We start from the raw sequence: 13,040 nt of genomic DNA on the forward strand, positions 1-13,040 counted from the left end.
TGACGAGGGGGAAGGGAGGGTACTAGTGAAAGGTGAGGTCCATGCTGAGACTGGAGCGGTGGGGGGGAGGGGTGCGAGGGATGAAGTTTCTTGACACTATAGCCTCTCTCTCTCTCTCTCTCTCTCTCTCTCTCTCTCTCTCTCTCTCTCTACCCGCCCCCCCCAACTCCTTTCATCTCCTCACCGTCGTACTTTGTCCAGTCTTCTTACTGTTATCTTTCCCTCCTCTCTCTCTCTCCTTGGTCCCCTCCGCTGATCTGAGGGCAAAGTGTGCTCTGGTGAATTCTGTCTTCAGTCTCAGGATGATTCAGCATTTCTATCTTGTGTAGAAAGGAGAAGTGAGCAGCAGCTGAGAGCAAGGCAGAGTGACCTCGTTCTGGACTGTCCAGTTAACAACCACGACCTCTTGAGTGGAACCCAGGGCGATGATGATGTGTTAGGAGGAGGAGGAAGAGGAAGACCTCTTCCCGTGAAGCTGTACATACTCTCTAACGTCTTTCATCATTCTCAATGCTGAGGCCGGATTAGTCTCTGAATGACTGTATAGAGATGACAGATGGGAATCTGGACCTACAAGACATCAGACACACACACACACTCCCCTGATACTGTATCATCACTCAGTTCTCCTACAGCCGCACCCTCTCAGGTGAGGGAGACACTGACATGCCTGTGCCTCCTTCACAAACACCCAGAGGTATGTGTGTGTGTGTCTCTCTCTCTCTCTCTCTCTCTCTCTCTCTCTCTCTCTCTCTCTCTCTCTCTCTCTCTCTCTCTCTCTCTCTCTCTCTCTCTCACACTCACACTCACACTCACACTCACACTCACAGACACACTCACAGACACAGACACAGACACAGAGGTGCATAACACTGTCGCCCGGACAGACTTCTCCCTGAAAGAGATTGTCACACCAGAAATTTGTTTAGAGACAACTTGTCGATAAAGATTTGAACAGGAATAAGTTTCCCTGTGTTTCCAAAACATCCTCAAACTGGGATGAACAGAGGTGAAACAGAGGAGGAGTAAGATGGGGAAGCGGGGAGGAAGCAGGGAGTGGTTAGAGAGAAGGAGGGGAGGAGAGTTTAAATGGAGGATTGAGAAGAGATGAGGGGAAAGAAGACAAGAGGAGGGGAGGGGTTAGACGAAAGGGGTAGTAGTGTTCATAGCAGGGGGAGGGGAAGGATTCTTAGCTGGAGGGGGCTGGAGGTGTGACTGTGTGATGGGGGATGCAAGGGGGTGAGGCATTGCCTAAGTCTGTGGGGGAGGGGTGGAGGTAAGGAGGGTTCGGGGTAGATAGTTGATGTGTGTGTTTTAGTGGGGGGAAGGGGTATAGGACTAGCCTAGGTGTGTCCTCTCCATTGTCACACGTGCATACACACACACACACACACACACACACACACACACACACACAGCTCCCATGGGGAGTACAGGTTGTGATAGGCTGTGTCGACGCCCTCAAGGCAGGCAGGAGACACAAAGACTCACAACCCTTTCTTTGGTTTGAAACCTAGCCTCCACCCCACCCTACACACACACACACAGAGTGAATTATTAGACAATCCAGTGAAAAATAACTAAAAACAGAGTTGTAGATTTAAAGTTGTTGTTTGTCTGTTAAAAGTTTAAAAGAGGAATATCATCAACCAAACACTTCCTCCTTTTTTAGATCTAATATTCTTGCACTGTCCAACTATTTCTTCTCTTTCTTTCTCGTGTTCTTTATCACTTTAGTCTTCTCTCTCCATCTGTTTGTTGTCAGCCCCCACCCCACCCCACAGAAATAAAGTTTAAAGGTGAGCCAGGATAGATGGTAGATCTACCTAGATAATCATCAACTTGGAGGAGAACACATCTCCCTCTCTTCTTTCTCTCACCAGAGACAGACAGGTGAACCAGAGACAGACAGGTGAACCAGAGACAGACAGGTGAACCAGAGACAGACGGGTGAACCAGAGACAGACGGGTGAACCAGAGACAGACGGGTGAACCAGAGACAGACGGGTGAACCAGAGACAGACGGGTGAACCAGAGACAGACGGGTGAACCAGAGACAGACGGGTGAACCAGAGACAGACGGGTGAACCAGAGACAGACGGGTGAACCAGAGACAGACGGGTGAACCAGAGACAGACGGGTGAACCAGAGACAGACGGGTGAACCAGAGACAGACGGGTGAACCAGAGACAGACGGGTGAACCAGAGACAGACGGGTGAACCAGAGACAGACGGGTGAACCAGAGACAGACGGGTGAACCAGAGACAGACGGGTGAACCAGAGACAGACGGGTGAACCAGAGACAGACGGGTGAACCAGAGACAGACGGGTGAACCAGAGACAGACGGGTGAACCAGAGACAGACGGGTGAACCAGAGACAGACGGGTGAACCAGAGACAGACGGGTGAACCAGAGACAGACGGGTGAACCAGAGACAGACAGGTGAACCAGAGCTCAGCCATCATCATCAGGTCACTTGCGTAACAGCAGATCAGACTAGGTTACTCTCCTCTTTTCTCCCTTTTCCTTCTTTTTCCTCTCTTTTTTTGCTCTTATAAACACCTTTTTGAGACGATCTGGTATTATGAACTCCTCCAGTTATCCTTGAGTCATCCTGTCCCCCCTTTGTGTTTCAGTAGAAATCCTGTCATTACTTGTGTCTTACTGACAGTTTAGTATCAGTTTGCTCAAGACAAGGTCACTGTAATGCTGACTGTGCTGACACACACACAGAAGTGCACACACACTCCTGTGTGTGTGTGTGTGTATCAGTGTATCATCACACAGCTGTGATTACATAGAATTAAGATGGAGACTACTAGAGTGAGTGTAAGAAGCAGACTCCTGCAAGAGCAGAGATTAGCGGCAGCCATCTTGTTTGTCTGCTTGTCTCCACTCTGATTACCTCATCTGCAGCAGAGGATGGAGGGAACATGTCTGCTTTGGTAGACTGTGAGAAAGAGAAGCAAGAGAGGAGAACGGGGTGGGGGGGATTACAGTATATTGAAGACTGTAAGAGCAACAAAAACAGAGATGAGAGGGAAAATAACCCCTTTTGTCAGTTCTGTCTTTTTTATCCTTTTTTTGGAGGAGGAAATGGCCTATCCCTGAAGACTGGTGAGGGTCTCTGACTTCCTGCCTCAACAGGAAGTGGTGGATACTGAATGTTGTTTCAGGTTCTTGTAATTATGATAAGCACTGGCCACTATGTTGGGGAGGAGGGGGTGTCTGTTAGGAGTGCGTAGAGGAGAATAGGTGGTTTAAACTGTTTCAGGCGTCAGAAGTTTTGAACTTAGAGGAGGGGTAATAAGTCAAAGCAAAAGAAGGGGAGAGATATGGAGGAGTTGTGTGTGTGTGTGTGTGTGTGTGTGTGTGTTAGTAAAACAATTCAGTTTAAGAGAGGAAGAGAGACTGAAAGGTGGAGGTAGAGGAAGAGAGACTGAAAGGTGGAGGTAGAGGAAGAGAGACTGAAAGGTGGAGGTAGAGGAAGAGAGACTGAAAGATGGAGGTAGAGGAAGTGAGACTGAAAGGTGGAGGTAGAGGAAGTGAGACTGAAAGGTGGAGGTAGAGGAAGAGAGACTGAAAGGTGGAGGTAGAGGAAGAGAGACTGAAAGATGGAGGTAGAGGAAGAGAGACTGAAAGATGGAGGTAGAGGAAGAGAGACTGAAAGGTGGAGGTAGAGGAAGAGAGACTGAAAGATGGAGGCAGAAAACCAGAGATAATCTAGGGCAGAAATGTAGTCAAAGTTTATCGTTCTGTTCTGCTGTTCCTGTAAACATTAACTTCTTTATCGAAAGAAGAGGCCCTTTGCACTGGGGCTTGACATCCTACCAGGGAGTGGTCTACAAGATTCTAACTACCACACCATGCTAACGCTAGATGCTAACTACCACACCATGCTAACGCTAGATGCTATCTACCACACCATTCTAACGCTAGATGCTAGCTACCACACTATGATAATGCTACATGCTAGCTAGAGGCTAAAAAACGAACTAAGTATTTGCATGTGTAATGATGCTAGGCTAACAGGCGACCATGCTACAGGATAAAGGTCAAGTATCTGCTAATGGTAGATGCTAAGTGCTAACAGATGATGATGATGATGCTCCCAAGCAACTAGCTGCATGTTAAGGATGGCTTGGGAGCTGGAACCTGGCTCTAGACAGAGCTCTCTCTGTCCCTGCTTGTCAGAGTGGCAGGAAAGAGAAAGAGGAGGGGAGTCGAGATGAATAAACTGAAATTGCAGAGAAGGTGAGAGGGAACGTGAAATAGAGTAAAAAGTGATGGAGAAAAAGCGAGTTTTCCAGCTTTCGCTGGTAGCTGGTGTCCCTGTAATCTCGTAGTGTAGTATTAGGGTGACCAGGGACCTGGTAGAGGACCACAGTGGTCTGGGGAGGGTTTGTGAAGTTCCTCTACCTCCAGGCCTCCACCTCCTCCCTCAGGATGAATCAGGCCCTTGTAGGAGCTCAAGTCCTGGGGCCGCTGGCCACCGAGCGGGCCCTACTCTGCTGGAGTTCCAGTCTGGAGGAACAAAACACAATGTGACTCTTATTTCAGAAGGGAGGAGAGGGGGAGGAGGGTGATGGAAGAGGGGAGTAGTACATGATGTGATGCTAGAGGAGTCACTTCAGTGTAGCAGAGAGGAGAGAGAAAAACAAAACAAAAAGAGTTTGTGTGTGCGCCCATGTGTGCGCCCCAGGGGTGTGATGGATAACCCCTGCTGTGTGAGCAACCCCCCCCCCCCAAAGTGTCTCCGCCTCTTTCTTCACTCCTCCGTCACTGACAGGCCTGTCCTCGATCAACAGCTGGCTTCAGAGGCTCCGATTGGTTGAAGCCAAATGGGAGGGGCTTAGGCCCATGTGGCTGGGCAGAGTTTGTGTATGGGAAGTGGGAGGGGCTTGTGGAGTAGAGGTGGGTGGATCGGAGTGAAGGAGGGCAGCCATTGGCTGATGCTTTGGCCTTGTACTTTGGCCTGCATCTGTCTTTAGAGTGTTAGACGACTGTGCAACTTCAGAGTGAGAGAGAAGGAAAGAGAAGCCAACAGGAGAGGGGGAGGAGGGAGAGGCTGGCTCAGTGATCTATTTAGAAGGAGGGACGGTGGGAGAGAGAGAAAATGAGAGGTGCCTCAGCTGAACTGAGCCATCTAGTTGTTGAGTTTGCTAAGTGTCTCGCCTTGTATGTGTCTCTGTCTGTCTCTCACAAACCACAGTAGCTGTCCTCTTTGGGGGAGGAAAAAAAAAAAAGAGCTTGACTGCAACAAATCATGTGTGGTCGGTGTGTGTGCATGTGTGAGAGAGGGGGAGACAGACAGAGGGATAACCCTAGTCAGTTCAGATGAAGGGTGTATTCTTCCTGGCTACACAAAGAGAGCTATTATGGCGAGAAGAGTTCTGGAGAGAGAGGGATGGAGAGAGGGAAGAGAAAGAGAGAGGCGTTCTTGCCTGGGGCTGGTTGGTTGTGAATCCCCCTCCAGTCGTTTGACTTCTGCTCTCTGACAGAAAACACAGACAGACACACACACTACCCCAAGCTGTAAATGGGCTACAGGCGCTGTGGAGAGAGAGGGAAACTCAGAGGTAGAGCGGGAGAGAGAGATGGAGGGAGAGTGACAGACAGAGATGGAGTGATAGAGATGGAAGGTGAGAAGGATAGAGACATTGCTTGACTGGTTTCAGATCAGAAACGCCTAGACTCTTTAAGATTAGGCTACTGGACAAGCAGTGCTTTTGTATGGGAGGAGCACACACACACACACACCACGCTTTCTGGTAGACTAATCGGTGTGACAAGGGTGTGTGTGTGCTGAGTAAGTCCAGGGCTCTGTCAGCTTTGGCATGTATGAGCTTGTTGCCTGTATATGCCTGGAGGCACACACACACACACACACACACACACACACACATACTCTCCTCCCTTCTGTGTTTCAGGTGCTGAACAAACCTGAGCTTAGCTGCTAGGGCTTGTCAGAGAGGGAGGGTTGGAGTGAGATAGTCACTCAGGTTTAGGCCTATTGTTAAGGAATGTTGTTGAACCTTTCTCTTTTTCTCACTCTCTCACTGTCTCCCTGACAACACTGCACATAGCGGCCTGGGATTGGCGGTTTCCATTACCAGTAACTTAATTTTTAGGCTACGTGCATTAATTGAGTTGACAGAAAGTGGTCTTCCCTCTGAACACTGCTGTTTGTGTTGGACCAGTGTCCATGTGTTGTGAGTGCATGTGCTTGTGTGGGGGATACAGTTATTAAGTGCGTGTGTTTGTGAGAGGGACTGTTTCTAAAGTTGTGTCTGTGTGTGTGTGTGTCAAGGATTTATGAAGTTGATTTGTTAGAGCAGATGTAACTGAATGGACCATTTGTTGACCAGATAAGACAACTGGGCCAGAAGAGAAGAGCTAAACTACATTAGCCTGGCCCGTCCTGGCCTGGGTCAGGCATGGTCTTGTCTGGCCTGGGTCAGGCATGGTCTTGTCTGGCCTGGGTCAGGTATGGTCTTGTCTGGCCTGGCCTGGGTCAGGCATGGTCTTGTCTGGCCTGGGTCAGGCATGGTCTTGTCTGGCCTGGGTCAGGTATGGTCTTGTCCGGCCTGGCCTGGGTCAGGTATGGTCTTGTCTGGCCTGGCCTGGGTCAGGCATGGTCTTGTCTGGCCTGGGTCAGGTATGGTCTTGTCTGGCCTGGGTCAGGCATGGTCTTGTCTGGCCTGGGTCAGGTATGGTCTTGTCTGGCCTGGCCTGGGTCAGGTATGGTCTTGTCCGGCCTGGCCAGAGTGACATTTGCACTAGTAAGTATGGCAGAGATGAAGCTACTTTACAGAGATGAAGAAAAGAGATAAAAAGTTGAGAAGAAACACAACCGAGCGAACGAGAGATGCAGAGGGAAGGAAGGAGGAAAGGAGGGCATGTAAAGAGGGAGGGAGAGAGGAGACATTCCCATGTGACCTTTTTTTGTGCTCTTTTTCCCTTCAAGTTTTTCTCTTTCTTTCATTGATGAGACGAGAAACTTCCTGAAGGGTCAGTTCAGAATGAGGAAGCAGAGACAGCCACGCCTCTCAGGGATGACTCAAGTTAACTAGTAACTACATCACAGCACTTCTCTTCAACATGCTCAAAATGTCACCTTTCTTGTTTTAGATGCTTCGAATATGTGTACTAGTACACATATCTAGTAGCTACATACACATCTAGTAGCTACAGTAGCCTACTAAATTCAGTTTGTGCGGACAACTTGGAGAGCGAGAGAGAGAGAGAGAGAGAGAGAGGTGAGGGATGGAGAGGTGAGTGATGGAGAGAGGGTTGGATAAAGAGAAGGGAGTTGGTGAATCCCATCGGTATGTTACTGTGAGTCAAACACTTCAAGTGTTTTCAGACTCTCACAGGACGCCTCTGTGTGTCTGACATGGAGCCAAGGTTAATATGGGGATCAGAGTGACTAGAGCTGTGTGTCTGACTGGGAGGACGAGAGAGGGGTACAGGGTGTGCTATTGTTTGTGTGTGTGTGTGTGTGTGTGTGTGTGTGAGAGAAATGGGGTTTTGCAGGCAGCTGTCAGGGCTGGCATCTGTCAACACTCAATCTGCATTTGCACTCAAGCCCCACCTCAACCGTGTGTGTGTTAGTGTGCTCACGCACAGTTTTAGCGTAGTGGCTAAATGTGGCTGTAATGGCCCCATCCTCCTCTGTCTGTCATGGCATCCTGTCAAACTGGATCGTCCTTCTCTCCATCCCTCCCTCCTCCTCTAGCTCTCCTTTTAAAATGATCTATCCTTTCATTTCTTCCTTTCCTTTCTCCATCTCTCCCTCCCTGTCACACAGCCAAGTGACCTCAGTCTGAAGAAAAAGAAAGAGAAATGGTCCTCAATGCTGGCTAGCAGAGTTACAGCTAGCTTTAGCACAATGTCTTTTTAAAGTCTTAGTGATGCATGACTCTTTGTTCTGCTTGGAGAAGAAAAGCTCCCCAAAAGTGTGTGTGTGTCTGTCTAGCGTGCAGCCAGCAGGTTAGCATCTCTAGCCAAGCTAGCATGTGTTGTGTGTGTGTGTGTGTGTGCGCACGCATGTTTGTGTGTAAGTGAGAGGGAGAAGGAAGAATAAAGGCCAGTGTTTGTGTTGGATGAGAGGGTTCCAGAAGTTGCTGGCTGTCTCTGACACCTGTGGTGTTTCTCTCTCTCTTTCGCTCTCTTTCGCTCGCTCTCTCTCTTTCTCTCTCTTTCGCTCTCTCTCGCTCTCTTTCTCTCTCTTTCTTTCTATCTTCTCTCTCTCTCTCTCTCTCTCTCTCTCTCTCTCTCTCTCTCTCTCTCTCTCTCTCTCTCTCTCTCTCTCTCTCACACGCTAGGGGGGTGGAGGACAGCTGCTTCACACACGACTAAGGACCCCACCTCCCTCCCACCCCCAAGCTCTTTCTCTGTCAGTGTGTGCGTGCGCGTGGCCGTTTTTCTGATTTAACAGCTTAGTCCTACTTACTGCGTACAGTGGCATAGTAACAGCATCTTGTGCCTCTGGTCTCCTGGACAACTGACCAGTTAAACCTGTCTGGGAGGACATGGACCCACTAAGACACCTAGTTAGAACTAATTTTGAAAGATGGAGAGAGAAAGACTGGAATGGGTATATGGGAAGAGATGAACAGAGGGAGGGGAAAAGAGGGGCTGATGAGAGGGAGCGGAAGATGGAGGGATGAAAGATGGGTGGAGGAGGGAGGGAGTAAAGAAAGAGATTATCAGATTAGTGGCTGTTAAGAGTTGCTAATTACAAATCCAGTGGGAATGGGGCTGTTAACGGTGGGGGTGGGGGGTAGGGGGGGAGCAGCGGGTAGAAGCAGGGGCTAGGGCTGCTAACTTTGGCTTGTCACACAGCAGAACAAATCTAGACAATAATGACAAGGTGACAACTGGACTGTCCATGGCTAGGCTAATTAGCATGCTAATAACTGCTAAACCTCCATAGGAACAACTGGGCTGTCTATGGCTAAGCTAATTAGCGTGCTGTCACCCTCTTAATCTCTATGGTCCCTTTCATTTGAGACTTTAGCTTACTAGCACATTTTACAGCATAGAATGAGCTCATGCAAGTGCAGTTGTTAGTCGTCGTTGATGAAGAAGTTGGCCTACGCCTGCTCTACGATATTGGTTTAAAGAGTGCGTGCGTGTGACATAGCAGGAATGCAGTGGGGCTGCTGTGTGGCTGGATGACAGGCACAGACAAGTGTGGGGGCTGGAGAGGGAGAGGGAGGGAGGGGGATAAAAAGAGAGATGGAGAGAGATAGGGAAAGAGTGAGAGAGCAGTTGTCAGCAGGAGAGATCACTATTTGGCTGCTCCTCACACCAGCATCTCCCCTGTATCAATTACTTTAGGGAGAGGTTACCATATAAACGGGGAGGAGGGCGAGGGAGGGGGTGAGAGAAGGGGTGGAAGTATCTAATATAGATTGAAGGGAAACACTGAGGGTTAGATTTAGGGGTGTAACAATATATTGTGGTACAATACATTTGCGGTACAAAAATGTAACAATATGTATCGTGTAGTCATGACGATATTTTTTCGATATGACATTCGTTTTATCCTATTGGTTGAGCTACCTATCTTGCACCTGCATCTCGCGTACACACATCTTTGAGCATTCACAGCTTGAACTGGGCAGTGGCCTAGCAGGGCAAAATGAGTTTGACTGATATAGAACAGTGGTTCTCAAACTGTGGTACGCGTGCCCCCTTCTAGTGATACGCGGAGGAATCTCAGAAATATTTAAATACTTTAACCATGATATCATTGAAATGTGATTTTAAATAAGTTTTACCTTCCCTATAATATTTTAGCTTCGAAACAAAGATAAATGTTGGCACGCTCTAGGACCAAACTGTTCCCGGGTTCCTATTACAGTACTATACCACAGTGACTGGACATAATGTAGCTATGTTAGCCTGCTGCTGCTACATAGGCTATTACTTTTCTTTGATTCATGTAAAGTAGCATGATTATACGTCAATATAAGGGAAGGTAGCGCGACGTGATGCAAACGTTACAAGCTGATGCTGCACATTATTCAAGACACAAGTGGATATATATTTATTTTTTTACTATTCACAGGGCATTTGTCATTATCTTTTTTTATTACTTCAAAAAGTCACGTGAAAGTGTAACGGATTTCCTCCTTCACTCGCAGTCCACCGGGGTGCGAATACAAACAATGACGTTATGGTGGCAAAATAAATTAACACAGAACTGGATGATATTGCAATTTAACTTTACTGATGATGGGCTTATCGTATTGATGCAGCCACAAAAAAAAGTTTATTTAGCTTCTTTCTTCAGAGGGGCAGGTCAGCCAATCAGGGCAAACAGGCTGTTGCCCGGGCAACACTAGCCTGTACCTGTGCACATCCCTGAGGGTCGGCTTACTACTGTAACGTCGGTCATAATGGTGGTACTTGGAGTCAAATATTTTCTGAGGTGGTACGGGGTGTAAAAAGTTTGAGAACCACTGTTGTACACAAACATTGTTACTTAACATACAGAAGTTCAAATAAAAATATTTGCACATTCTTGAAGTTGATTTAGAATGATTATTTTATTCTTTGTGGGGGGTTCTACGTATCTAGATACGTATCGTATCGTGACGCCAGTATCGAGATACGTATCAAATCGTGAGCTGAGTGTATCGTTACACCCCTAGTTAGACTGGTTGGGTAAGGAAAGGAAGAGAACTGAGGGGAAACTGGGAGAGGGGGAGAAGAGAGAGAGAGAGAGACTGAGAGAAGAGACAGGGAGAATCTGGTCTAACTCGCTCACCCAGTTCTTTGTTGGGAAAATCTCCATCTCTGCTTCTGTACCCTTCAGTGACTGCTCATTGGCTCCCTGAGTCCTGCTTCAACCAATCATGAGGTACAGCACAGGGCAGGGAGAAGGGAGAGGCCTGGGGATGGGCCTGTCTTTGAACAGTTTGTGCAGATAAAGATGCTGGCACTTCAATCAAGCAGCCATGCACATGTACACACAGCGGTGACTGGTGTGTGAATCACCCTCGGTAGTGAGTTTCTATAGGTCTGGACATGACGGAGAACATTCTGTGGCGTTCAGCCCAGCCGCATAACTACAGATTATAAAAGTTCACATAACAGGAAGTGTTTTTTATTTTTTGTTGTTCTCGTGGTGTGACATGTATATCAGGACAGCAGTATCCTCTCATTTGAATAGCCTCGCTACTCCCAGCAAACATGTCAGCGATGCAAAAAAGTAATCTGACTAGTCCGCATGCGTGTTCAAAAACGTGTGTGTATGTGAGGAGAGAGAGACAGGTTGTAGATGCAGATGTAGGGAGCCTTGTGTAAGTACATGGGGAAGTAGTGTGTTTAAGAATGCCTTTGTCTGCACCACACACACACACACACACTGACACACCAAATAGCCCTGATTATGTTGCTGTTTTGTGCTGCTGTGAAAAAGCGCCAAAAGTTTGTGTGACCCCGGTTCGTCTGTTTGTTAAAGGTGGTCTCTGTGCTCTCTCTGCAGTGTAAGCAGAGCGCGCTGACACGCCCAGTGGGCAGGCAGGCGGGCGAGAGGTGGGACTCCTCCTACTCGCCATCCCAAGCCACATCCCCTCGCCACACACCCCCAAGCTCCGCCCTCGACCCCGCCTCCGAGCCCAGCTGCGTTTTCGCCCGGGTCTCTGGACGGGTAAATATACCGCCTCCGCCCGCGCCCTGCTCTCCTCCCTCCCTCCGCCGTGCCTCTGTCTCTCTCAACGCGTCTCTCCTCCATCCCCTCAATACTCTATTCTCCTAGTGCGTCTCTCTCTCTCTTTCCCTCTCTGTCTTTCTTTCTTTTCCCCTCCTCTTCATCCATCCATCCATCTTGCTCCCACGTCACCGCATGTCTCTTCCTCACGAGAGACACGGTGGCCCGCCTTCCTCCTTCCACCACCCCGCCACTCCATCCCTCCCTCTCTGACCTCCTCCTCCTCCCATCCAGGCTGAGCAGAGCTGCTTACACTCTCTCACGCAGTCCCACTCCGGCCCCATGCCCCGCATCGCCGTGGTGACGCTCCCTTCAGCATGGCCGCTTCTCTCCCCCCTCAGCCTTCGTTCCCGTCACTGCGTTTGCATCCAGGATATACTTCCGTTCTTGAACTTTTCGCATTAATCTTTTCCCGTTGGCCATCCCGCTCTTTCATGACCCTTCATGTCACCAGTTACCATCCAGTCATTATGGCTAAACCACTTAATTCTTTCACTTTTCATTTATTCATCTTGCCTAATTGTGACGATTGGTGTCTGATATCTTCATGATGTTCTAACGGAGCATGCAGATGTCCTGAGCGAGTGTGCGTGTGCTTGTGTTCATCACCAGGTGTTAGCTGTTGAAGGCACAGAAACACGTCTCTCTGAAACTTGTTGCAACCTTCTTGTCATGTTAGCATTACCTAGCTTGGCTAGGCAGTTTCTCATTAGTGTTTTCCTGGCCTGGTCTAGCCTGGGTGGGAATCACTGCCTTGAAACATGTGGCGGATAGACAGGATGATGCAAGAGACCGGGTGAAGAAATGGAGTAAGGGGTGGATGAATGTATGAAAGGGAGGGATGGAGGGAGAGGGGGAAAAGAAACCTTCAGGCAAGAGGGAAGTGGAGGAAAGATGAAGCAGAGAAGAGGGTCTTTGTAGCCTCCTCTCCTCCCCCTCTCTTCTCCCACTCCTCTGTCCTCCCCTCCTCTCCTCCTCCCTCTCTGCTTCTGCAAACATCGAACCACACCGACACTCTGACCTTTGGTCCGGGGGAGGAGGGGGGAGATGAGGAGGAGGAGGAGGAGGGGGCAGACTGATACAGAGGGATGAGGTTGAGGTTGGTCGGGGGGGGGGGGGGGACACGGGACACAGAGAGACTGAAGGACGGAGAGAGATTTAAAAGACCAGGGAGTTGGGTGTGTTTGTGTTGGGAGAGGTGGGGGAGGGTGAGAGAGAGAGATAGAGAGAGAGAGAGAGAGAGAGAGAAGTGGTGTGTGTGTGAACCAGGCTACCTGGTGCATCTGCTATGGAATGCTGATGGGTTGGGGTTC

General features: G+C 48.9%; 1 protein-coding gene across 1 annotated transcript in view; it reads left to right on the forward strand.

Annotated features, from left to right (window-relative positions):
* rreb1a (ras responsive element binding protein 1a) overlaps positions 1–13,040 on the forward strand; it is a 41,894-nt gene that overhangs the window by 7,741 nt on the left and 21,113 nt on the right. The window contains exon 2 of the mRNA XM_067251741.1: positions 11,503–11,667. The gene's annotated coding sequence lies outside the window, so the exon portion shown is untranslated. The remainder of the gene's footprint in view (positions 1–11,502; positions 11,668–13,040) is intronic.

The sequence above is a fragment of the Osmerus mordax genome, chromosome 15 (genome assembly GCF_038355195.1).
Source record: "Osmerus mordax isolate fOsmMor3 chromosome 15, fOsmMor3.pri, whole genome shotgun sequence".
Lineage (NCBI taxonomy): Eukaryota > Metazoa > Chordata > Actinopteri > Osmeriformes > Osmeridae > Osmerus > Osmerus mordax.